General features: G+C 43.2%; 1 protein-coding gene across 1 annotated transcript in view; it reads right to left on the bottom strand.

Annotated features, from left to right (window-relative positions):
- PSD3 (pleckstrin and Sec7 domain containing 3) overlaps window positions 1-25,060 on the bottom strand; it is a 626,723-nt gene that overhangs the window by 546,407 nt on the left and 55,256 nt on the right. The window contains exon 2 of the mRNA XM_085004345.1: window positions 17,553-17,597. The gene's annotated coding sequence lies outside the window, so the exon portion shown is untranslated. The remainder of the gene's footprint in view (window positions 1-17,552; window positions 17,598-25,060) is intronic.

Raw genomic sequence — 25,060 nt, 5'->3', positions numbered from 1 at the left:
TTTATTCCTTTACACGGTTGAGTAATATTCCATTATATGGTTATACCCAATGTACATGGTTATACCCAACTGATAGACCATTTATCAGTTGATGGGTATTTAAGTTGTTTCCACTTTGGGCTCTTTTGAACTACTGCTGCTATGAAGAGCTATGTCTAAGTTTTCGTGTGAACATACGTTTTTCATTCTCTTGTATATATACCTAAGAGTGAAATGACTGAATGCCATGGTAACTCTATGTTTAACTTTTTTTTTTTTAATGGACGTTCCTGGGCCAGAGATTGAATCCAAGCCACAGCTGCGGTCTACTCTGGATCCTTTACCCCATAGCAGAGCCGGGCCAGGCATTGAACCTGCACTCTGCAGTGACCTGAGCCACTGCAGCCAGATTCTTAAGCCCCTGCTCCACAGCGGGAACGCCTAGGTTTAACCTTTTGAACAAATGCAAAACTGTTTTCCACAGCTGCCTATGAGGAACACCACCACACAAAATGGACAAAAAGTCAAAGTGCTCTGGGGAAGCAGAATGGGGATCCCATATGTGACCTCAGCAGGAAGCCTCCCTCCACGTCAGGCCTCTGTGGCCTCCGACGAGGTTAAGGAAGCCTGCAGGGCTGATCTTGAAATAGCAGTCACTGCTTTCCTGGTGTTCTCTGTAGCACAGGATTTAGTCTACTGTCTCACAGGATTGGAAAGAAAATAACCGAATGTGGCAAAGTGTTTTGTGAACTTAAAGGGAGAAAAAGCAGAAGTCAGGAGTTCCTGTTGTGGCTCAGTTGTAAGGAACCTGACTAGTATCCGTGAGGATATGGGTTTGCTTCCTGGCCTCGCTCAGTGGGTTAAGGATCTGGCATTGCTATGAGCTGTAGTGTGGGTTGCAGATGCGGCTTGGATCTGGTGTTGCTGTAGCTGTGGTGTAGGGCGGCAGCTGCAGCGCCCACTCGACCCCTAGCCTGAGAACTTCCATGTGCTGCAGGTTCAGCCTTAAAAACAAAAACAAAAATGAAATTATCTAGTCTAATGTCATATTATGTAGATATAGAAACTGAGGTTTTGAGGGGTAATTTTTAAAGTGTTGCTTCTTGGAGATTGATGGAAAAACTCAAGCCTCTTTCAGGGAATGTGTGAGGTGAAAACTGTTTTCATAATAATAACTATTTTCATAATAATTCTGAGACATTGGTTGCCTTTTCACCCTCATCCTCTTGCAAGTAGGCAGTAGTTTTCCATGATGTCGACTATTCCAAAATCAAAAGGAGTACGTGTTTTGTAGTCTTATTTTAAAACTTTTTCAGATTTAATTTGTAACACATACCTAATATATGCCTATCTCATCTCTCTATCATCTATCTACTTACTTACCTGCCTGCCTATCTCTCACATAACAAAAGCAAAGAGCTCTTAAGCGTCTTAAATATTTTTAGAGGAGTTTCCATCATGGCTCAGCAGTAACAAACCCGATGAGGATCCATGAGGATGTGGGTTCAATCCCTGGCATTGCTCAGTGGGTTAAGGATCTGGCATTGCCGTGAGCTATTATGTAGGTCACAGATGTGACTGGAATCTGGTGTAGCTGTGGCTGTGGCATAGGCTGGCAGCTGTAGCTCTGATTTGACCCCTAGCCTGAGAATTTCCATATGCCACAGGTGTGCCCCCCCAAAAGAGTCTTAATCATTTTTAGAGACCAAAAAGTTTGGGAATGTTGATCTAAAGTGATCAAATAACATAACTAACTACATTTTCTGTGACATGTTTTATTTCCTCAATCGTGGAACGAAAACAAAAAATTATAAACACATAGTTGTATGCAAGTTTAAATGCATTAATTTCACATATAAATATTGGGCAATTTAGACACATGATTGTTTTGGCCGTGCCTATGGCACGCAGAATTTCTCGGGCCAGGGAACAACTGTGCCACTGCAGTGACAACACTGAATCCTTAACTGCTAGGCTACCAGGGAACTTCCTAGACACTTTGCTATATTCATATCATGCCTCAATTTAAAAGTAATTTTATTTAATTTAAAAAATGTTTTAATTTTTTTGCCACACCCAGATCATGCAGAAGTTTCCAGGCCAGGGATTGAACCTGAGCCACAACAGTGGCAATGCTGGATCTTTAGCCACTAGGCCACCAGGGAACTCCCTAAAAGTAATTTAAAATGCAGACATAAAAAAGAGTTGAGAAAAGAATTAGAAAATAAATAGCTCTGCAAAAATCCCAGGTCAATATGTGCATGAAAGCACGAGTGATTTTACAAAAGCCGATTTTACCTCCCTATTAATTATTATCTCCTTCCTTGAGAAACCTGACCTTAGTTTCACTCTCTAAAGAAATTAAAGGGGAAAATAACTCAAGAATGACAAGAGGGATCTCAAAAATGGAGTTTTGTCAAGGCACTGATAAATAGAATAGATTGCTGTGTAAAGATAGAAGGAGACACACATGCAGACTGGAGAAAGGACCAGCCAGTGAAACGAAGCACATTTTGGAGTTCCTGCTGTAGTGCAGTGGGTTAAGGATCTGGCATTGCAGCCGCTGTAGCATAGGTTGTAGTCGTGGCTTAGATTTGATCCCTGGCCGGGGAATTTACAAATGCCATGAGTGGGGGGGGCGGGAGAAAGAAAGAAATGAAGCAATTTTTTTTTTTTTTTTGGAATTTTAGGGCTGCACCTGCAGCATATGGAAATTCCCAGGCTAGGGCTCAAACAAGGAGCTGTATCTGCTGACTTACACCAGAGCCACAGTAACACTAGATCCAAGCTGAGTCTGCAAACTACACCACAGCTCATGGAAACACTGGATCCATAACCCAGTGAGCAAGGCCAAGGATCGAACCCATATCCTCATGGCTACAAGTCAGGCTCCTTGCCACTGAGCCACGATGGGAACTTCCATGTTTTCTAAGTTCTTTTGTATCATTTTTATTAGATTCCACAGACTAGTAATCTCATATGATATTTATCTTTCTCTGACTTTACTTAGTGTGATAATCTCTAAATCTATCCATGTTGCTGTAAATGGCACTATTTCATTCCTTTTTATGGTTCAGTAATATTCCATTATATATATTTACCACATCTGCATCCAGTCCTCTACTGATGGACATTTAGGTTGCTTCTATTTCTTGGCTATTGTAAATAGTGCAGAAATGAAATTGGGAGGCATGTATCTTTTTTTTTTTTTTTAATGGATACACCTGTAAAATATGCAAGTTCTTGGCCTAGAGGTCAAATCAGAGCTGCAGTTGAGGCCCACACCACAGCCACAGCAAAGCCAGATCCAAGCCACATCTGTGACCTATGCTGAAGCTTGCAGCCACGCCAGATCCTTAACCCACTGAGCAAGGCCAGGGATTGAACCTGCATCCTCATGGACACTATATTGGGTTCTTAACCTCCTGAGCCACAACGGGAGCTCTGCATGTATCTTTTTGTATGGTTTTCTCTGGATACATGCCCAGGGGTGGGATTGCTGGATCATATGGTAGTTCTATTTTTAGTTTTTTTAAAGGAATATTCACACTATTCTCCACAGTGGTTGCACCAGCTTACATTCCCCCCAATGGTGTAGGAGGTTTCCCCTTTCTCCACACCCTCTCTAGGATTTGCAAGTACATTTTTTAGCAAAACTGGCATTTTTTCCACTCATGTGCGCAATAGTGAAGAACACAGCCGTGATTAGCATAGTTGGTGCCATGTCTCACCTCCACATGCTGGCAGTTTCACCCATCATCGATTTTGCACTATTAGTGCAATGTTCAATGTGCACAAGCCAAATACCACCCACCATTCATGTCAGAAGCACACTTGTTCATCCGTTGTAACTCTGGGTTGGGTACGGATTCGGAATATAGCAATAAACAGCAGAAAGCTTTCTGTGAGCCTCAGTTGGCTATATGGAATTGATAATTTATTATTTCTAAATTGTGTGCCCCGTATCCTTTATATCTGATATAAACATATATTTACACATATATATCTATACACATCTTTTTTTTTTTTTCAGAGCTGGTTGTTAAACATTTCCTGACACACTGCTGCTTTTGATGGTTTTATCAGACATGAATTTTACCCATGAAAAAGTTAGAAAGTTACTGGAAAAGAGGCAGTGTGGAGGCTTTGTGATCTCTGAGTTCAAATTTTAGATCTTACTAATTTTGAGACCTTGGGAATATTACTTCAACCTCGTTAAATTTCAGTTTTCTCATCTGTAAATGAGGATGCTATTATCCATTTAATAGCATTGTTGGGAGGATTTTATGGGATAATCGTCTATGCCTGACATGTAGGAAGGGCTCATTTAGAGTAGCTATTATTACTATTGTTTTTTGTTGTTGTTTTGTTTGTTATTTGAGAAATCCCAGATGGAGAGTCATATTTGTTCTATTTATTCATTTATTTTTCTTTTTACGGCCACACCTGCAGCATATGGAAGTTCTCAGGCTAGGGGTCAAACCAGAGCTGCAGAGGCAGGCCTATACCACAGCAACAACAATGCCAGATCAGAGCCACACTTGTGACCTATGCTGCAGCTTGCGACAACAGTGGATCCTTAACCCACTGAGCGAGGCCCGGGATTGAACCCTCATTCTCACGAATACTAGTTGAGTTCTGAACTGGCTGAGCCACAGTGGGAACCCCACATCATTGTTTTAAATAATGTTTTTTACATGTTGGAGTGTCTGTCATAGGTTGGTTACCTGGAAGCCAGCACTTGGACAGCATCTGACCCACCCTGGCCCTCTAACTGGTGTCCCTCAGGCCATTTTTCCCTCTTCACTCGGCTGCCTCCTTCCTCGCATGACCCTCTTCTTTTTTGACCTCCAGCCAGCTCATGGCTGGCAGGTCCACAGGACCATCAGCCTTAGCATGTATCCTTGGCTTTCAGTGTTTGTCTTGTTTTGACTGTGTTTAACGCAGTGTTTTCAATGTTGCCTTATTCTTCTAGATATTCCTTATATTTCTTTTTTTTTTTTTGCTTTTTTCTTTTCTTTCTTTCTTTTTTTTTTTTTGCTTTTTAGGACACACATGGCACATGGAGGTTCCCAGGCTAGGGGTCCAATCAGAGCTGTAGCTGCTGGCCTACACTACAGCCACAGCAACATCAGATCTGAGCCGCATCTGCGACCTACAGCACAGCTCACAGCAACACCAGATCCTTAACCCACTGAGTGAAACCAGGGATCGAACCTGCAACCTCATGGTTCCTAGTCAGATTCGTTTCTGCTGTGCCACAACAGGAACTCTGAAGATCTTCCTTAAATTTCTGTTGACCCATGGCAGCCACTGGAGAAGCCCTCTGATTATCCCAACCCCACTGCTGCTCATGTTTTAGGGTAGTGACTCTGTCCAAGTTTGGTCTGTGTTTGAGTAGGTCCTAGTTTGAGTAGGAGCCTGTCAGTTCAGAGCAAGGAAGGCAAGATGGGGTGGAAAGAGGGCTCCAGCAGGAATCAGAGACTGTCAGACTGGTCATTGAACCCTGGAATGTCAGAGCTTGGAGGAGCTTAGATGTTATCCAGTTAAAAATCAATCAATCAATCAATCAATCAATTAACTTTGTCTTTTTAGGGATGCCTGTGGCATATAGATGTTCCCGGGCTGGGGTGAAATCAGACTCACAGACGTGGAGAACAGACTTGTGGTTGCCAAGGAGGAGGGGGAGGGACTGTGAGTTTGGGGTTAGTAGATGCAAACTATTATGTTTGGAATGGATAGACAATAAGGTCCTACTGGATAGCACAGGAAGCTATGTCTAGTCTCTTAGGATAGAGCATGATAGAAAAGAATGTATATATATATGTATGACTAGGTCACTTTGCTGTGCAGCAGAAATTGGCGCAACATAGTAAATCAACCATACCCTAATTAAAAAAATTTTTTTTTAAGTTAGAACATGGAAGATACACTGAGAGGGTCACAAAGCTCAGGAAAAAAGAGAGGAAGTATGTTTCTTTGCAGAAGCTAAGAAATGTTTACCTGTTTAGTATGCAGACAAGTCAAAATGTATTCAAAACATGTCCCAAGATGGCTTTATGACCCAAACCCAGCCCCAAATATTGTGACCCAGCTCGAACATGTCAGATAGTGTCGGCAATACAATGTCAGCAGCCCCTCACCTGTTATTTTTCCTCTTCTCTAGTCAGGAGGCTATGAATTGCTTTTACAACTAATTGCATCCTTCTGCAACCCCGACACCCTCTATCATAACCTTTTGTAGTGTTATCTAGTAAGTTTCATGGACCTCCAGTTCAGGTATGAATTGCTTACTGCATTTCCAGCCTTCTTCCAGTTCGTATTAGGGAATATGTATTTAAGGACCAGGACGACCACAGCTAGTGTGTCCAGCATCTGATGCAGGACGATGCTAGTGCAAGATGCAAAAACTGACTCAGAGCGAGAGATCGATGATAAAGTCCAGAAGCCAGCCAGTCTACATTGCCTCCTGATTGCCTTTTAGTACCGTCCTTACAGGTCATACGTCCTCCCTTTACTTAATGGCATTTAAACACATTCCCAAACATCAGGCGAGAAATTCAGTCACCTTTGGGCCTCTTCTACCTCATCATCCACATTAATTTAACTACTATGTTTCATGAATTCTACTCTGAAATTTCTGGAATCTGGCATGTTTTCCACCCTCACTGTCAAATATCATTGCAATAACTTTTAAAACTTCTTCTTTTTCCTGCCTTTCTCCCAGTTCTGGGAATTTTTGTGGTGAGAATCTTTGCTGCAATCAGCTTCAATGCACAACTAATTGGCCATAAGGCAATTTTGTCATGAAAGATAAAAAGGACATGACTTTTAAAAAAAGGTAAAAAGGGCATAATGAAACATGAAAAATTAATTACAAAAAATTTTATTGTAAAAAATGAAAATACAGGAGTTCCCGCTGTGGTGCAGCGGGTTAAGAACCTGACAGCAGTGGCTTTGGTTGTGGCAGAGGCCAGAGGTGTGGGTTTGATGCCTGGCCCAATGTAGTGGATGAAGGATCCAGTGTTGGCATAGCTGCAACTCAGATTCAGTCTGTGGCCCAGGAACTTCCACATGCCAGGAATGCAGCCACAGAAAACAAACAAACAAACAGAAATATTTGAATACATCTAAAATGTATAGATTCAGGATTATAGCTGTATCGGGGTATGTCTTAGAGAAAGCAATGACATCACCTTTCTCAAAGTTGATCATAAAGAATTCAGGATCTCAGCATTGCCATGAGCTGTGGTGGAGGTCGAAGATGTGGTTCGAATGCTGCGTTGCTGTGGCTGTGGCATAGGCTGGCAGCTGCAGCTCCGATTCGACCCCTACCCTGGGAACCTCCATATGCTGCAGGTGTGGCCCTAAAAAAAAAAAACTAATGGGATCTAATGTCAGATGTAAGTTCTTTATGATATAAAAACAATCTGCTATAAATCTTTTCAGATTTCCCTGGCCATACAAGGAACAGAGGGATATTGCTATTTCTCATCAATATATGTAACTGGTAGAACACGTCTGGGCTACACTCACATGCCTCGTCCTTATATCTCATCCAGTCATCTAAGCCTGATGCTGTGCCAAATGCCAAAATTCCCATCTACATCACATTCTCCTTTATCAAATAGCAGAGGAAAAAAATTCATGTTTTCAAGAAACTTACATTAATCAGAAATTACAAAACCATTTCTTTGGGGGAAAGGGATGGGAGAGGCATGATTTTTCTTTTCCCTCCAACTTCTAACATTGCTAATGTTGATAAATTTGGTAAAGACAGCATGAGAGAACAAGCTGGTGTGTCTAAATCAACCAAAGAATTGCTCATTAATGCGCTTGAAGACGGCTGTGAATTACTAGCTGCCTCTTTTATATTATCTTGGATTTTTTTTTTTTTTTTTGGTCTTTTTGGGGCCATCTTTTTAGGGATAGAATTGGCACTGTAGCTGCTGGCCTACACCACAGCCACAACAAAACCAGATCTTCGACCTACACCACAGCTCATGGCAACGCTGGATCCTTAACCCACTGAGTGAGGCCAGGGATCGAACCGGTGTCCTCATGGGTACTAGTCGGGTTAGTTACCACTGAGCCACTATGGGAACCTTATCCTTTATATTATCTTTTATGGCCCTGAACCCAAACGGTCAACCAGTTATTTTATCTTTTAGAGCAAAACTGTCTTAGAGTCAGTTAGCTGTGCAGCAAAATTGGTTGCAGCACAAAACTGATGCAGCAGAGATATTTACAACAAAAATACCAGACATACTTTCCTCTACTCCACTGAATTCTTAATGTTGTATATATTCACATACACACAAAAGGTATAACCATGTCTCTTGTTCCTCTATCTTCTGATGAGGTTTGAAGTTCTTAGCACAGCACCTTCAACAGCTGGGCCCTTGTGCAGCTGGGCCCTTGTGCAGCTCTTCAACCTTGACTGTGATCATTTCTCACTCTATTCAGACCTTACTCATTCATTTATGAATTTCACGCCTTTTTATGGAATGCCTATGATATTCTGAGTGTTACTAGGTTCTGCGGACCCAGCAGTGAAAAAACAGAAAAAAGTTCCACGAGCCTGGAGCTAATCTTCTGGGGACAGGTTGTAGGTGGCAGATAAAAAATTAAACAGTAGAACGCGGAGTGTGCTTGATCATTATATGTACCTTGAGTAGAATTAAAAATAAGAGGGATGGGGTATAATAGGAGAGATTGCAGTTGTATATAAGAGGATTAGAATGACTTATCAAGGTGGGTCATTGAATAAAAACTGAAGGGACAGACCCAGTGTGCCAGGGAGTGGGGGAGTGGGCACAAACGGGGCACAGGACTCCGTGGGTGGATAGGAGTGGGCAGAGGGCAGTAGTGGAAGGTGAGCGGGCTAAGAGAGGAAAACATCAGATCACTCGGGGCCTTGGTCGGCCACCGTGAGGACTTTACCACTCAGTTTTTACCAGAGTGAAATGGGGGAGTTCCCACCACGGTGCAGTGGGTTGAGAATTAGACTGCAGTGGCTCCAGCCATTGGATTCAATCCCCAGCCCTACACCGTGGGTTAAAGGTCCAGTGTTGCTGCAGATGTGGTATAGGCTGCAGCTGTGACTTGGATTCAATCCCTGGCCCAGGAACTTCCTATGCCACAAGTGCAGCCATGAAAGATAAAGAGGGAAAGAGAGAGAGTGAAATGGGGATGGCTGGAGGGTTTGGAGCTGGAGAATTACATGCATGATCTGACTTACTGTATAAATGGATCATTCTGTCCGCTCTGCTGAGAATAGATTGAAGTGGGGCAGCCCTAGGAGAGATGGTGGTAGCTTGGATCAGGATGGAAGTGGCAGAGCTGGTGAGACCCGATCAGATTCAGGATCCTTTCAGAGGCATCAGAAGGATTTGCTGACACTTTGGACACGGGTTATAGAGAAGATACAACAGTGACTCTTAGGCACGTGGCTTGAGCCTCTGAATGATGCGGTTGCCATGACTAGAAGAAGCAGACCACAGGAGGGGCCCGTGGGGGAGGTGGAGAGGGTAAGAAGCTCAGCACAGCGTGGGGCGTGTTAGGTTTGAGGTGCTTACTAGAGGGCAGCTTGAGACACTTCACACCCAGGAATAGCAGCCTTCTTGCCTTCGCTCAATATCTCATTCCTTTATTTTGTACCTGCTAAAATGTGTTTTGCGTTCTATGCATTTTGTGCTTGCTAAAATGTACTCTGCTTTTGGCCTCTACCTCCTATTGCATTGCTTTGTAATTATCATTTTAATTTTTCTCTTCCTTTCACCATACTGTCCTGCATGACACCTGATGTAAACATCCTCAGCATAATGCCTGACACAAAATAAGGCCTGCCACAAAATAAATAATAAATAGAATAATAGAATAATAAATAAAAACAAAACCTGATGCAAAATAAATAACAAACAGGAATTCTCCTTGTGGCTCAGTGGGTAAGAACCTGACACAGTATCTGTGAGAATGCAAGTTTGGTCCCTGGCCTCACTCAGTGGTTTGGCATTGCTGCAAGCTGTGGTGTAGACCTTGGGAATATGTAGCCTGTAGCCTGGGAATATGATGCTGGTGTGGCCATAAAAAGAAAAGAAAAAAAAATTAACAAAATAATAAATAAAACAATAAATAAAAAACAATACCTGATGCAAAATAAATAATCAAGGAAAAACCCATCAAATAATTCATGTCTATGAGGGCTATAATTTCCCATGTTTAGTTGTTAGATTTCTTCATATATGCTGCTATTTTTCCTCTTCCACATAAAAAGCTGTTTGGCACACATTGTTTTAATCAATGCGAATTAAATTCTATTTTTGTTGATGTGCTCCTTTCATATTCCTTTGGGCATGCAATTTATCAAGCATGAGTAATATCTGGCACACAGAGTCTCTAATAGCTTCCTTTTATTATTAGATCAATGATTGAATTATTGAGAAAGGAAATATCTGGAAAAAGAATGCCCCAATTCCTTGAAAACGGTGCTAAAGAGAAGACATGGCAGCATAAAAAATTAACACTGAAGTTGCTCTGGCGGCACTTGAATCCTTATTTCTGGAAACTTGGAGCCATTTTTAAAGTATCTTTTCATCAAGCAGTGAGTTAGTAATGATAGTTTGGTGTCTGAATATTGGATGCATTTTGTCTTTAGCATTTGGCATATTTTTTATTTAGTTTCCTCTTTTGGTGTCTTTTATTTATTTATTTTTAATTGTTATTTCCCCAACACAGTTTTTTTTTTTCTACAGTACAGCATGGTGAGCCAGTTACACATACATGTATACATACTTTTTTCTCACATTATCATGCTCCATCATAAGTGACAGACATAGTTTCCAGTGCTACACAGCAGGATCTCATTGCTAATCACTTGGCAAATTTTAAAAGAAATATTAAGTAAAAAACTATTTGAACAAACAAATTCTCCCTCACAACTCTCCACTTTCACTAGCCCACCAGTCCCTCTATGGACTCAGTTTAATAACTGAGCTATTTTCCTCGTTTTTTTCAGAGACAGCCTGAGCCTAAATATATATTTATATTTGTGTCTGTCTTTTTTTATATATATAGAAATGGGCCCCCACTGAATTATTTTTTCAGTCACACAGTTTTCTTTCACTTAGCATGTCTTAAACATGTTCAAAAAAATAATAGCATGTAATAGTAGCTAACACATATCAATATACTTCTTTCTTGTTAACATCTCCATACATCCCACTGTACAGACGGGCCATAATCTAATTTAAAATACCCTACTGTTGGAGTTCTCATCGTGGCTCGGTAGTAATGAACCCAACTAGTATCCATGAGGATACAGGTTTGATCCCTGGCCTCACTCAGTGGGTTAAGGATCCGGCATTGCCGTGAGCTGTGGTGTAGCTCACAGATTCGGCTAGGACCCTAAGTTGCTGTGGATGTGGTGTTGGCCAGCAGCTGCAGCTCCGATTTGAACCCCAGCCTGGGAACTTCCGTGTGCAGCAGGTGTGGCCCTATAAAGCAAAAAATAAAGTAAAATAAAATAGAATAGAATATACTACTGTTGACTATTGATTTGTGGACATTTACCATTGCAATGAAAAATGCTACAGTGAACAACTTTGAGTATGTATACACACATAGACCTACATATACAGGTACAATAGCAGTTAGTATAATATATATATGTATGTATACATATTACAATATGTATATGTATGTATATATAGGTATATATGTATATATATACACAAAGTTGTTCATGTGTAGATTTCAGATAATTCATCTGTAGCATAGTTTCTTTTTAAGCATTTTTATTTATTTATTTATTTATTTATTTATTTATTTTTCTTTTTTGGCCATTCCATGGCATATGGAGTTCCCAGGCCAGGGATCTGAGCCAGGGATCAGATTCGAGCTGCAGCTACAACCCAAGCCACAGCTGTGGCAATGCCAGAGCCTTTAACCCACTGTGCTGGACTGGGGATTGAACCTGCATCCTGGTGCTGCAGAGACACCACCGGTCCCGTCGCGCCACACAGTAGGAACTTTTTCAAAGGGCATTTGCTGCTATAATTTTTGACATAGAGTTGAGAAGTCTGAGAAATCCAGCAGGATACACTGGTGTCCACAAATACAGGCTGCACAAAATTTAATCAGGACCCAGGCTTCCATTATCAAAGCCTCATTAACTAAACCATCTGCACTCATTTCAAGATTGCTGGCTGGCCAAAAAGCGTGGAGCAGATGTTGACCTTGCAGAGGTTAACTTACTAGAGTTGAACTTGACTCAGATTCAATCACTGTCCCCACCGCCATCCTGTGGGCCAGTAGGACCACAGAGGTGACATCACGTTGTCAGCATTGCACAGCCTGATGCTCAGGCATGATTCACACCTTTGCCCTGAAAGGCTCCACTGTGGGTTTGCTCCTGGGTGGAGCAGGGTTGTGACTCACCCACTGACTCAGTCCCGCTGGGCACCCTCAACCCTGCTGATGGAAATTCCACCCCAGGGCATTAACTCTGTCCCTGCCTCCTCCCCGCTTCCCTGCTCTCCAGCGGGTAGGAAAGGCAGGAGACTCCCAGACCAGGCTGGCTTTTTGCAGGGCAGAATGCAGCTCATTTTTGAGGTTCTCCATCCCGGCCCCCTCCCCCACCCTGACTACCCATCTCCCTAATGGCACTTTAAATGCAAAAGGGTCATTTAAATATCATTCAATAAGGGCAGATGGGTAATTTTGTAACTACGTGCTTCAGTTCAGTCTATGTGCTTAATAACAGAATATAATTTGTCTGTAGCTCCATCTGCCAGCGGAGTGCAGTTGGAGCCTCACTCCTCCTTAGCAGGAAGAGGGTAGCTTTGCCGCCTGGGGGAGCAGACTTCAGGTTTGGGGTGGGTTCTTTGTCCTCCACCAACGCTCCTCGCTTTCCCTCACCCTGTAGGGTCTCTAGGTGGCAGGGTTAGGATTGCTGCTCTGCCAACTGTTGGTCTTGTGATTGATTCCTTTGTTTTCTCCTTTCTTTCAAAAGATGCCCCTGTTTCTCCCCCAAGTTTCCCTTTCCTCCCCGTGTTCCTTGTAGTGTCAGCATCTGCATTAAATCAATGTCTGGTCTCTGTTTGTTCAGATCTTTCTGTCTCGCCAGAGATTTTTCTGGGACTGGCTCCTTTCATGTTGGGAGAGGCTATTTCTCTGCCATTCAGGAAACCTCATTAGTGGGTCAGGAAAGACTGGCTTTGGGGTGCAGTCTTCAGAGAGAATGCAACCTCCCCAACACACACACACACACCACACGCAACATACACCATACAACACACCACACACACACACACACACACACACACACACACAACATACACCATACAACATACCACACACACACACACACACACACACACACACAGAGCACACAACACATAAAACACACAACACCCAAGCGGCTCCAAGCTAAATACCATTTCTACAAATGAGTGATTGATTGATCGACTGCCTTTTTAGGGCCCCACCTGTGGCATATGGAGTTTCCCAGGCTAGGGGTGGAATCAGAGCTGCAGTTGCCAGCCTATACCACAGCCACAGCAAAGCCAGATCCAAGCCATGTCTTCAGCCTGCACCACATCTCACAGAAATGCCAGATCCTCAACCCACTGAGCAGGCCAGGGGTCAAACTCGAGTCCTCATGCATACTAGCCAGGTTCCTTACCGACTAGTATGAGTCATAACGGAACTCCTATTTCTGCAACTTGAAAGTCACTTGAGACCGGTAGGAAGTTCCGCTGGGCACCTTCCCTCTTGAATCCTGCACTGCATCCTGAGGTTTGGGATGTCGGCAGAGGGAGGGGTGAGCACACACGCCTGAATAGAGGTGAGGCAAGGGGAAGCGTTTCTGTTTCATCCTAGAGGAGAATGTTGTGGCTGGGAGGCTGGATTAAGACAGCTGTGATCTTGTTCCTTAGGGATTTGCTTATTCTGAGCCCTAGTTTTTAGTTTTAGCTGCCTTTCCTAAAGTCTTCCAAATTGGTTAGTTAAAAGCACAATGAGGAGCTCTCACTGTGGCGCAACAGGATCGGCAGTGTTTTGGAAGCGCTGGGATGCAGGTTCAATCCCTTGCCCAGCACGGCAAGTTCAGGATCTGGCATTGCCGCAGCTGCAGCTTAGGTCAATTCTGTGGCTGGGATTTGATCCCTGGCCAGGGAACTCTATATGCTATGGGGCAACCAAAAAAGAAAAACAGAAAAAAAAAAAGCTTCAACTCGTGTCTGACATACACCAGGGCATACCTGCCTGTGAGATACAAAACCAAATCTTAAAATGTCAAGCCCTGATTTTGTTCCTGACTCTCAAGAAGCAAGATTCTTTCCATCTCTGTTGTCACGCTCAGTCTGCCCAGCGCTGTAGAGAAGCTCTCCCTGCCAAAGTGACCTGCCAACTTCAGGTTTGGCCCTGGGGATTGGGGGGGGGGGCAGGGGGGAGAGGATGTGCCCTAAATGAGCCAGAGCTTTCAGTCCACTGGAGCTCCACCCTCCAGTGAGAGGCTCTAGAGCCAGTCTGCTGCCCGTGTCTGCAGCGTGGCCTGCGTGGGGGCAGAGCTGATGCTTCTGTAGTGCCTGTGGAGTCTGTCTGTCCTCCTTGTTCTGGGGGTTCCCTTCGGTCACTTGGGACCATCCCCCACTCACCCAGGGCCGGCTAGGCTCTTCCTCCAGGCCAGGTACCACTCCTCTAAAAGCTCTCATCTCCCCAGGGTGTGCCCTTTACCCACAAAAGCTGGTCCTCAAGCCAAGTTGGCTAAACGCCCTGATCAGAGAACTGTGGCTTCCTCATGGCCCAGAAACTCCCCAAGGCAGACCTCACCCTGGACCCAATTTCCAGACTTAGGACTCCAGCCCTGCTGGACAGCTCTGGCCCCAGCCCCTTCTGCTTACGCACCTCCTCCCTCCAGCCTCACTGGCCATCCTTCTCCTCCCGTGGGGACCTGTGAAGCGTGGTCCTACTTTCGGTCCTTGGCAGCAGTTGAGCCTCTGCCCCCTGTGCTCCCACACCATGACATTACTTGGCTTGCTTGCTTGCTTGCTTTCTTTCGTTCTTTCTTTCTTTCTTTCTTTTTTTGCTTTTTAGGGTCAAAATTACAGCACATGGGAGTTCTCAAGCTAGAGGTTGAATTGGAGCTACAGCCCCCAGCCTACACCATAGCCACAGCAACGCCAGATCTAAGCCACTTCTGTGACCCACACCACAGCTCATGACAACGCTGGATCCTTAAGCCACTGAGCAAGGCCAGGGACCAAACCCTAATCCTCATGGATGCTAGTCAGGTTCGTTACCATTGAACCCTGAAGGGGACGCCATGACTTGTTCTTTCTCATCATTCAGATCTCAGCTTCATTTATTTATTTATTTATTTATTTATTTATATATATATATTTTGTCTTTTTGCTATTTCTTTGGGCCGCTCCCATGGCATATGGAGGTTCCCAGGCTAGGGGTCGAATCAGAGCTGTAGCCACTGGCCTACGCCAGAGCCACAGCAACGCAGGATCCGAGCCGCGTCTGCAACCTACACCACAGCTCACGACAACGCCGGATCGTTAACCCACTGAGCAAGGGCAGGGACCGAACCCGCAACCTCATGGTTCCTAGTCGGATTCGTTAACCACTGCACCATGACGGGAACTCCTTATTTTTGCTTTTTAGGGCCAGGCCCACAGCATATGAAAGTTCCCAGGCTAGGGGTCAAATTGGAATTAGAGCTGCCAGCTGATGCCACAGCCACAGCAACTCGGGATCCAAGTTGCGTACGTGACCTACAGCACAGCTCATGGCAACACGGGATCCCTGACCCACTGAGCGAGGCCAGGGATCGAACCAGCATCATTATGGATAAGAGTCAGGTTCATTATCACAGAGCCACGATGGAAACTCCCCAGATCTCAGCTTTTTCGTCACTCTTTCAAAAAGACCTTCCCTGATAACCCCAGTTGCTCTTTCATCACTTTGTGAAAAAATCTTGACAGAGCATTTACTAATAACTGGAATGTTCACTTTTATTTTCATTATCAAGTGTCTGTCTCTGGCCCTGCGATTTAAGCCCATGAGCACAGGACATCACCCGGTCAGGCTCTGGGCAGGAGGGATCTGCTCAGAATACACTTATGAAATGAATAGGGTTCATGCCACCCTGGGTGGCAAGAAGGACAAGGCTCACCTGCTCTTCCCCGGACCTTGGGGAAGAGCAGCCACGTGGTCACTCAGCTCACACCTCCTTCCACGCCTACCTAACATTTGCAGGTTTAGGTCTCAGAGAATTAAATAAGTCTCCTGCATTTTGTCACCAAAACATCACTGTTCTCATTTTTAAAACAAAATTCTAGTCTATAAATAAAAGAATGAGACTTTATACTCATTTCTTCAACACGTGGTTAAAATTCTTCTTTCTAGCTTTTTTAAAAATTTTTTTTCTAGGGCCTCACCTGCAGCATATGGAAGTTTCCAGGCTAGGGCTCGAATCAGAGCTGCAGCTGCTGGCGTATACCACAGCCACAGCCACAGCAACACCAGATCTGAGCCGCCTCTGCAAGCTACACCACAGTTTGAGGCAACACCAGATCCTTAACCCACTGAGTAAGCCCAGGGATAATAACCTGCATCCTCATGGACACTATGTCAAGTTCTTAACCCACGGAGCCACAATGGGAACTCCTCCTTTCTAATTCTTTAAAGTTGGTTTAGCAAGAATTCCAGGACATTCTCCAGCCTCTCCCTCTTTGTCCCCCACCCCTACCCCCAGCCCTCTTTTCCCTTGGCCGAGTCTGGGATTCTGTGCAGGGCAGAGCAGGAACAGAGACACAGGGGAGAGGAGCAGGGGGGCCAGGTCGAGGCGGGGGAAGCCATTGTAATGGTCTCTGACTATGTGTGCCAGGCTGGATGCAAATGCTTCAAAGCTGAAAACTTTCCCCCAAATGACAAGGTGGGTTGTCCTGAATCTGTGAGAGAAAGAAAGTCCATGGCACCACTTGAGTGAGAGACTTAGCTGAGAACAGTTTGAAACAGGCTGGAAAGGCTGTCAGTCAGGTTGCCCTTAGGAGAGAGCAGCTCTGGAAAAAAAGCAGCTATGTGGCATCTAATCTCATAGGGATGCTGCAATGCCATGGAGCACATGGGCTGTTAGTCCAATCACACAGCTCAGCCACCCAGAGACCACAGTGACTGTCGGACATCAAACATGGGGGGCCTGGCCTGGACTGGGGAGTGAGGGGTAGACAGCATGTCGAATGCAGTAGAACCAGAAACTAGATTTAAGTGCGTTCAAATGAAACCCAGGGCATCAACTGAGGTCCTATCTGTAATTCTACTTCCAAACAATTATACACACTTTGCATACTACAGAGCATTTTCTCTACATTATCCTGCTGCATCCTTACAACACTCTCATACAGCAGGCAGAGCAAACAAGAGCATCCTTACAGCTGAGAAAACAGAAACTCAGAGTGTTTAAGAAAATTACAACAGGCAGAACTAGGCAAGATTCAGACATGAAAAGCAGAACAAAGTACATGTAGTAAAAGTATAAAAATATAATCTCAAAGGATACATACCAGAGTCTTGATAGTGTTGTCTCTACGAAGGAAGGTAAGATGGATCTGTGAAGAGAAACAAGGAGGGTTTCAACTTTATTTATACTTAAAAAAGAAATTTTTTTGCCCAGACACCTACGGTCAATTAATCTTCGACAAAGGTGGCAAGAATTTTAAATGGGAAAAGGAGGAGTTCCCGTTGTGGCTTAGGGGAAATGAATCTGATTAGTATCCATGAGGATGCAGGTTCAATCCCTGGCCTCGCTCAGCGGGTTAAGGATCAGGCGTTGCTGTGAGCTGTGGTGTAGGTCACAGTCACAGCTCAGATTCCGAGTTGCTGTGGCTGTGGTGTAGGCTGACAGCTACATCTCCAATTCGACCCCTAGCCTGGGAACCTCTATATACTGCAGGTGGGGCCCTAAAAAGACAAGTAAATAAATAAATAAAATGGGAAAAAAAGACAGTCTTTTCAGCAAGTGGGGCTGGGAAAACTGGCAGCCTCATGTAAATCAATGAAAGCAAAATACACCCTCATACCATGCACAAAAATAAACTCAAAATGGCTTAAAGACTTAAACTTAAGACAGGACACCATAAAACTCCTAGAAGAGAACATAGGCAAAACATTCTCTGACATCAGCCGTACAAATATTTTCTCAGATCAGTCTCCCAAGGCAATAGAAATAGAAGCAAAAATAAACCAATGGGACATAATCAAACTGACAAGTTTTGCACAGCAAAGGAAACCATAAAAAAAAAAAAGACAAACTATGGAATGGGAGAAAATAGTTTCAAATGATGCAACTGACAAGGGCTTAACCTCCACAATATACAAACAACTTATAAAATTCAACAGCAAAAAAAACCCAACCCAACTGAAAAATGGGTGAAAGACCTGAATAGACATTTCTCCAAAGAAGATATAGAGATGGCCAACGAGCACATGAAAAAATGCTCAACATCAATGATTATTAGAGAAATGCAAATGAAAATTATAATGAGGTACCACCTCACACCAGTCAGAATGGACATGATTGGCAGGTCAACTAACAAATGTTGGAGAGGGTGTGGAGAAAAGGGAACCCTCTTACACTGTTGGTGGGAATGTAAATTGGTACAACCATTATGGAAAACTGTATGGAGGTTCCTCAGAAAACTAATATAGAACTATATTTATAGAATAAATATGACCTAGCAATCTCACTCCTGGGCATTTTTCCAGACAAAACTTTCAGTGAAAAAGATACACACACCCGTATGTTCATTGAAGCACTGTTTGCAATAGCCAAGACGTGGAAACAACCTAAATGTCCACCAACAGATGAAAGGATTAAGAAGATGTGATATATATACTCAATGGAATACTACTCAATCATAAAAAAGAACAAAATAATGTCATTTGCAGCAACATGGATGGAACTAGAGACTCTCATGCTAAGTGAAGTAAATCAGAAACAGAAAGACAAAATCATATGATATCACTTATATCTGAAATATAATATATGCCACAATGAACCTTCCCACAGAAAAGAAACTCATGGACTTGGAGAACAGCCTTGTGGCTGCCAAGGGGGAGGGGGAGGGTTGGGATGGATTGGGAGTTTGGGGTTGATACATGCAACCCATTGCATTTGGAGTGGATAAGCAGTAAGATACTGCTTAGCACAGGGAGCTATAACTAGTTGCTTATGATGGAGGATAATGTGAGAAAAAGAATATATATATCTTTGATTTAGTATCCTGTCAATTTCTACTGTACAGCAAAGTGACCCTCCTACACTGTTGGTGGGAATGTAAATTGGTACATTTGACTGGGTCACTTTGCTGTACAGTAGAAATTGACAAGACACTAAATCAACTGTAATGGAAAAAATAAAAATCTAAAAAAAAAAAGGACATCCTACAAACAATAAAATAAAATTGATAAAGGAAAGAAAAAAAAAACAATTTTTTTTAATGGCCGTACTGGCAGCACTTGGAAGTTCCCGGGCCAGGGATAGAATCTGAGCTGCTGCTGTGACCTATGCCACAGCAGCAACGCTGGATCCTTAACCCACCACAGCCAGAACTCCTCAACATTATTTATAATGTTTTGTTTCTTTGGTGAAAAAAATGTCATGTGGAAATTGTTAATACTTGTTAATGGAGGTTGTTGGGGCCACTCAGTGGCAGGCGAGCTGCATCACAGTGGGAGGGGTGGGTTGCGTCCAGCTCCTCCCAGCTCCCTGTTCAATGATGTCACAGCCAGCCAGAAATTTGACACCAAATAACAGAAATCAAGTCTCACAAATCTATGTTTTGTTTTCTTCTTGAGAGTCGGTTGTTAACATTGATCACTGGGTACAACGTATCTGTTAAACTCATCTTGGAATTTTTAAATAATTTTAAAACTTCTCAATATAAAAACATTACAGTTCTGGAGTTCCCGTCATGATTCAGTGGTTAACAAATCCAACTAGAAACCATGAGGTTGCGTGTTCGACCCCTGGCCCTGCTCAGTGGGTTAAGGATCCAGCGTTGCCGTGAGCTGTGTTGTAGGTTGCAGGTGTGGCTCGGATCCTGTGTTGCTGTGGTTCTGGCTAGGCCAGCGGCTACAGCTTCGATTAGACCCCTAGCCTGGGAACTTCCAGGAGCAGCCCTAGAAAAGGCAAAAAGACAAAAAAAAAAAAAATTACAATTCTATATCTAATATTTCAGGACTATGCTTTTTTTGCACAAAGCCTCCTGCATGTGTGTCTTGCTGGTGATGAAAAAATAAAGCATCTCTTAGAAAGAGCCAACCAAAGTCAGGCTTAATTTGGCTTTTGAGAAGGTCTGGTTTATTCAGGTTAGAAGAAAATTTTGGACTTTTCTACTTATTACACAATTTCAACAGCTAGTGTCTTCAAATCACATATGGCATCCTCTAGGTGATAAGAAGCTTCCTGACTCTTCTCAAAGAAGATATCTTTCACAACTGCCAGAATGCCTACTTTACCGCACCAGACTCCAATTGTCAAAACACAGTTTTGATTCCTATTTGCATAAAAAAAAATCCAGTTTAAAGGGTTTATGGGAAGTTCCTGTTGTCGCCCAGTGGAAAGCAATCCGACGAGTATCCATGAGGATGTGGGTTCGATCCCTGGCCTTGCTCTGTGGGTTGGAGATCTGGCATTGGTATGAGCAATATAGGTCACAGATACAGCTCAGATCCCACATTGCCATGGTTGTAGCGTAGGCTGAGAGCTGTAGCTCTGACTGGACCCCTACCCTGGGAACTTTCATTTGCTGTGGGTGCAGCCCTAAAAAACAAAACAACAAGAACAAACAAACAAAAAATAGTAATCTTTTAATGTTCTGACTACCTGGCCTTTATCACAAAAACTCCTATATATTCTGGATCCTCCCTTACCCCAGAGGAATCCAAGAGGCTGCCTCCCAGGCTTAGGTCCTCAGAAAGTTTGCCAAATAAATTGTAACTCTCAGCTTCTAGGATGTGCATGTTTTCAGTCCAGAAAATCTACCTAAGACAGTAAGTATTGTCATCATCCATGGATTAATATACAACTTCATGTTTTTAAATAATTTCTATGTATTAAAAAAGAGAATTGGGAAGCAAGTGTGATGGCAGCGACATATGTGAGTCCATCCAGTAGATTTATAGCTCCAAGTGCCCCATAACTTGCACCCCCATCCTCTTGCTGCAGGTTAATTTATCAGTGGATTGAAGAACACCTGATATGTTAAAGCTCTGTGCACACTTATAATTTGCTAATTGAAAGTCTGCTTGACACTAAAGGCAGGCTTAGCACACCAAAGCCTTCTTGCATGTTGCAAACAAGGGGATCTCAGGAGACTTCAGGTTTACAAAGGCATATTCACCCTTGGAGACTTATGGGTTCAGCTTTTTCAATTAGGTCATTTCATCTCTTTAGGTTTCAGGCAGGAGCACTGGGAACGCTAAGGTAAAGTCATGGAACATTTATTAGAAGTGATGACAATTTCATGGGTACATCAGAACCATTCCAAAGGAGGCTCTTGATTTAAAGTCCATGCAATGTGCACTGGGCTGTCCCAGGGTGACTGCCTGGACTGGATCAGAAGAGTGAAATAATTTTTTAACACAACAGAAAACAAATTCTCATGGTAATATGACCCTGAGGAGAACTAGCAATGATGCTTTGACTTCAAGCTGAAAGGCTCTGGTGACTGTGAAGCCCAGTTAAGAAAGTACGGAGATGTTGGCAGGAAAGATGCTTAAGAGCTAAGGCAAAAGGACTTTATTTCCTGAAACCACCAAGACAACCCATTCTATAAACAACCCATAGAATGGGAGAAAGTAATTGCAAATCCCTTATCTGATGAGGGACTGGTATTCAGAATATATAAAGAGCTCTAGAACTCGATAATAAAGAGACAAATAACCTAATTAAAATGAGCAGAGTCTTTGAAGGGATATTTCTCCAAAGAAGATATGCAAATGGCCAATGAGCACATGAAAAGATGCTCAACACCATCAGCCATTAAGAAAACGCAAATAAAAACTATCAGGATGCTGGAATCAAGAAAGATGATCACAAATGTTGGTGAGGATGTGGGGAGACTGCAAGCATCATAGGATGGTGGTGGGAATGTAAAATGGTATAACCACCTTGAAAAACAGTTTGGCTGCTCCACAAAAATTTAAATATAGAGTTACAGCTTGACCTAGAAATCCCACTCCTAGGTACATAATCAAGAAAAACGAAAGCATATGCCCACACAAAAACCTATGCACAATGTTCGTAATAACTCTAAAGTGAAAGCAAAATAAGTGTCCAAACTAAATGTCCATCCATCCAATCAATAAAAGGGTGAACAACATGTGGTTCATCCAGACAATGGAATATTATTTAGCTATTAAAAAAACTGCAAAGTTCTCATATGAGCTACCACATGCGTGAGCCTTGAAAATATATGCCAGGTGAAAGAGGGCAGTTGCAAAAGACAATGTGTCACATGATTCTATTTCTATGAAATGTCCAGTATTATAACCAAGCAGGGCTCTCTGGGGCTCCTGGGCACAAATGCCTTTCTGTGTCCCCCCCCTTCTGGTTTTTAGGATATGGGCTTCATTCAGCCTTCATGACCTTCCCTGTGCTCCAAGGGGCAGGTTCAGACAGATGCTGATCAGGGAAGGAAGGGGATGCAAAGACAAGGGAGGAGGAGTCAAGAAACAATGCTACAGCCTTGGGGCAGGATCCTGGTTCCTCTCAAGAGATACATGTGATGATGTAGGCATCTGATACACCTGAGAGAAAAGTTATATTCCTTTTACTTCTTTTAGAAATGAATACTTTAAAAGTGAACAGCTTGGAGCCCTTCCTTGTGTTTCTCCCTTTTTAGATTCCACCCTAAACGTAATCACCCATAAAATAAAGATTGGGCACCCAGAGCACAGTTGCCTGAGGATTAAAGATTATTAGCACATGATGATTATCAGGAATTTTCCTAGTTTGTTCTAATCTCCGATCACTATGCCCTTTTTTGCAAGTACTGTTATTCTAGACAATAACCCAGAAGACCACCACCATGGTAATGCTGAGATCTCCTGATGCCAGCTTTGATGACTAAGATTCCCCCAAAGAAAGAAGAATGCATGTTTGCTCCAGTCCTGATTTCTATCTGAAATCTTGTTTTTCTCCTTTTTACCATAAAACTCCTCACAGTTCTTCCCAATGGAGGGCAGTCTTTAAGGCAACAGCCTGCTGTGGCTTCCCTTGCCTGGCAAAGCAATAAAAGCTATTTTTTTTTTCTCCTTCATCCAAAACTCTGTCTCTGTGTTTCTATTTGGCATCAGTGGATAGAGGTCAAGTTTTGGCAAAAATATGGGCATATTTAATGAGACAGAAAGCAATTAGTTGTTGCCAAGAGATGGGGGATGGTTAATACGAAGAGAAGCTAATGAGGATGGGCTTTCTTCTTCTTCTCCTTCTTCTCCTTCTCCTTCTCCTTCTTCTAATTCTTCTTTGGCCATATGCATGGTATACAGAAGTTCCTGGACTAGGGATGGAACCCACACCACAGCAGTAACCAGAGCCACAACAGCGATAATACCAGATACTTAATCTGCTGAGTCACCAGGGAACCCCCAGGCTTTCTTTTTGAGGGGACAAAAATGGTCTAAATTTAGATTGTGATGATAGTTGCACAATTCTTTTGATGTAATAGAGCCATCGAATTGAATTTAACACTTTAGAAGAGTGAATTGTCAGACACAGAGAACAGACTTGTGGTTTCCAAGGGGTAGGAGGCAGGCAGGGGGATGGACTGGGAGTTTGGGGTTACTAGATGCAAACTATTACATTTCAAGGGGATAAGCAGGATTTCCCACTGTGGCTCAGTGTATCCATGAGGACACGGGTTCAATCCCTGGCCTTATTAGTGGGTTAAGGATCTGATGTTGCCATGAGCTGTGATGTAGGTCACAGATGTGGCTTGGATCCCTGTGGCTGTGGCTGTGGCTGTGGCATAGGCCAGCAGCTATAGCTCTGATTCAACCCCTAGCCTGGGAACTTCCATGTGCTGGGGGTGTGGCCCTAAAAAGACAAAAATAAATAAATAAATAAACAAAATGGATAAGCAATGAGGTCCTGATTATATAGCAGGGGATCTATAACCAGTCTCTTGGGACAGACCACGATGGAAGATAATATGAGAAAGGGAATGTGTGTGTGTGTGTGTGTGTGTGTGTGTGTGTGTGTGTGTGTGTAGGTCAGGGTCACTTTGCTGTACAGCAGAAACTGGTACAACATTGTAAATCAACTGTAATAAAAATAGTAAAAGTTAAAAAAATAAATGGGTGAATTTTATGAGAAGTGATTTAGAAATTGTATTAATAAAAGTATAATTTTATTATATCTCAATAAAGATGCTTAAAAAACTTATGGACATCATTCCATTAAGGTTGCCCTACCCATTTCTTTTCCTATCCTGGCTTCAAGATGAAAAGGAGGCACTCAATCTCCTGGGAAAGCCTGCATGTCATCTACAGCTGAGCTGTCTTTTCCTCCCTTGGTGGATATTTTCCATGCAGTCTGGGGCTATATATGCACATAAACTGCCCAACCAGGAAATTTACAAGGATGGGAAACTAATGTGAAAGAGACTTTTCAGGGCTATTGCTTAGCTTGGGGGTAGGTTTGCTGCGACATGGATCTCCCCTAGGGATCTGCTTCTTTTCTATTCTATATCTTCATGGACTATGTTCTCAGTCAGCAGAGATTCCCTCTCACCTCACCCCTCCTCCACACCAGGAGAAGTGTATTTATTCCCAAGGAAGTTGGGTTTTGCTGGGTGGTCACTGTGGCTGATTTTGAGTGAGGGATGCGTTAGCTCCTGGGAGTCCCAAGTGGATGCTTAAAGAAGCATTGAGATTTCCTGCCAACCCTCTGACAACTGCCACTGTGGGAAGTGAGATTTCTAGATAGTGTCTCTCTCAGCCTGAACCCCAGGTGAAGGACGTGGAGCAGAAGGGAAGCCAGCAGCTGCCTGGAGCTGAGCCACCTCAT

This window comes from Sus scrofa, chromosome 17 (assembly GCF_054392235.1).
Source record: "Sus scrofa isolate SSC_HxYL_T2T_F1_AM1 chromosome 17, Sscrofa_HxYL_maternal_Yorkshire_Landrace_v2.0, whole genome shotgun sequence".
Classification (NCBI taxonomy): Eukaryota; Metazoa; Chordata; class Mammalia; order Artiodactyla; family Suidae; genus Sus; species Sus scrofa.
This window is presented reverse-complemented; position numbering and strand designations above follow the sequence as displayed.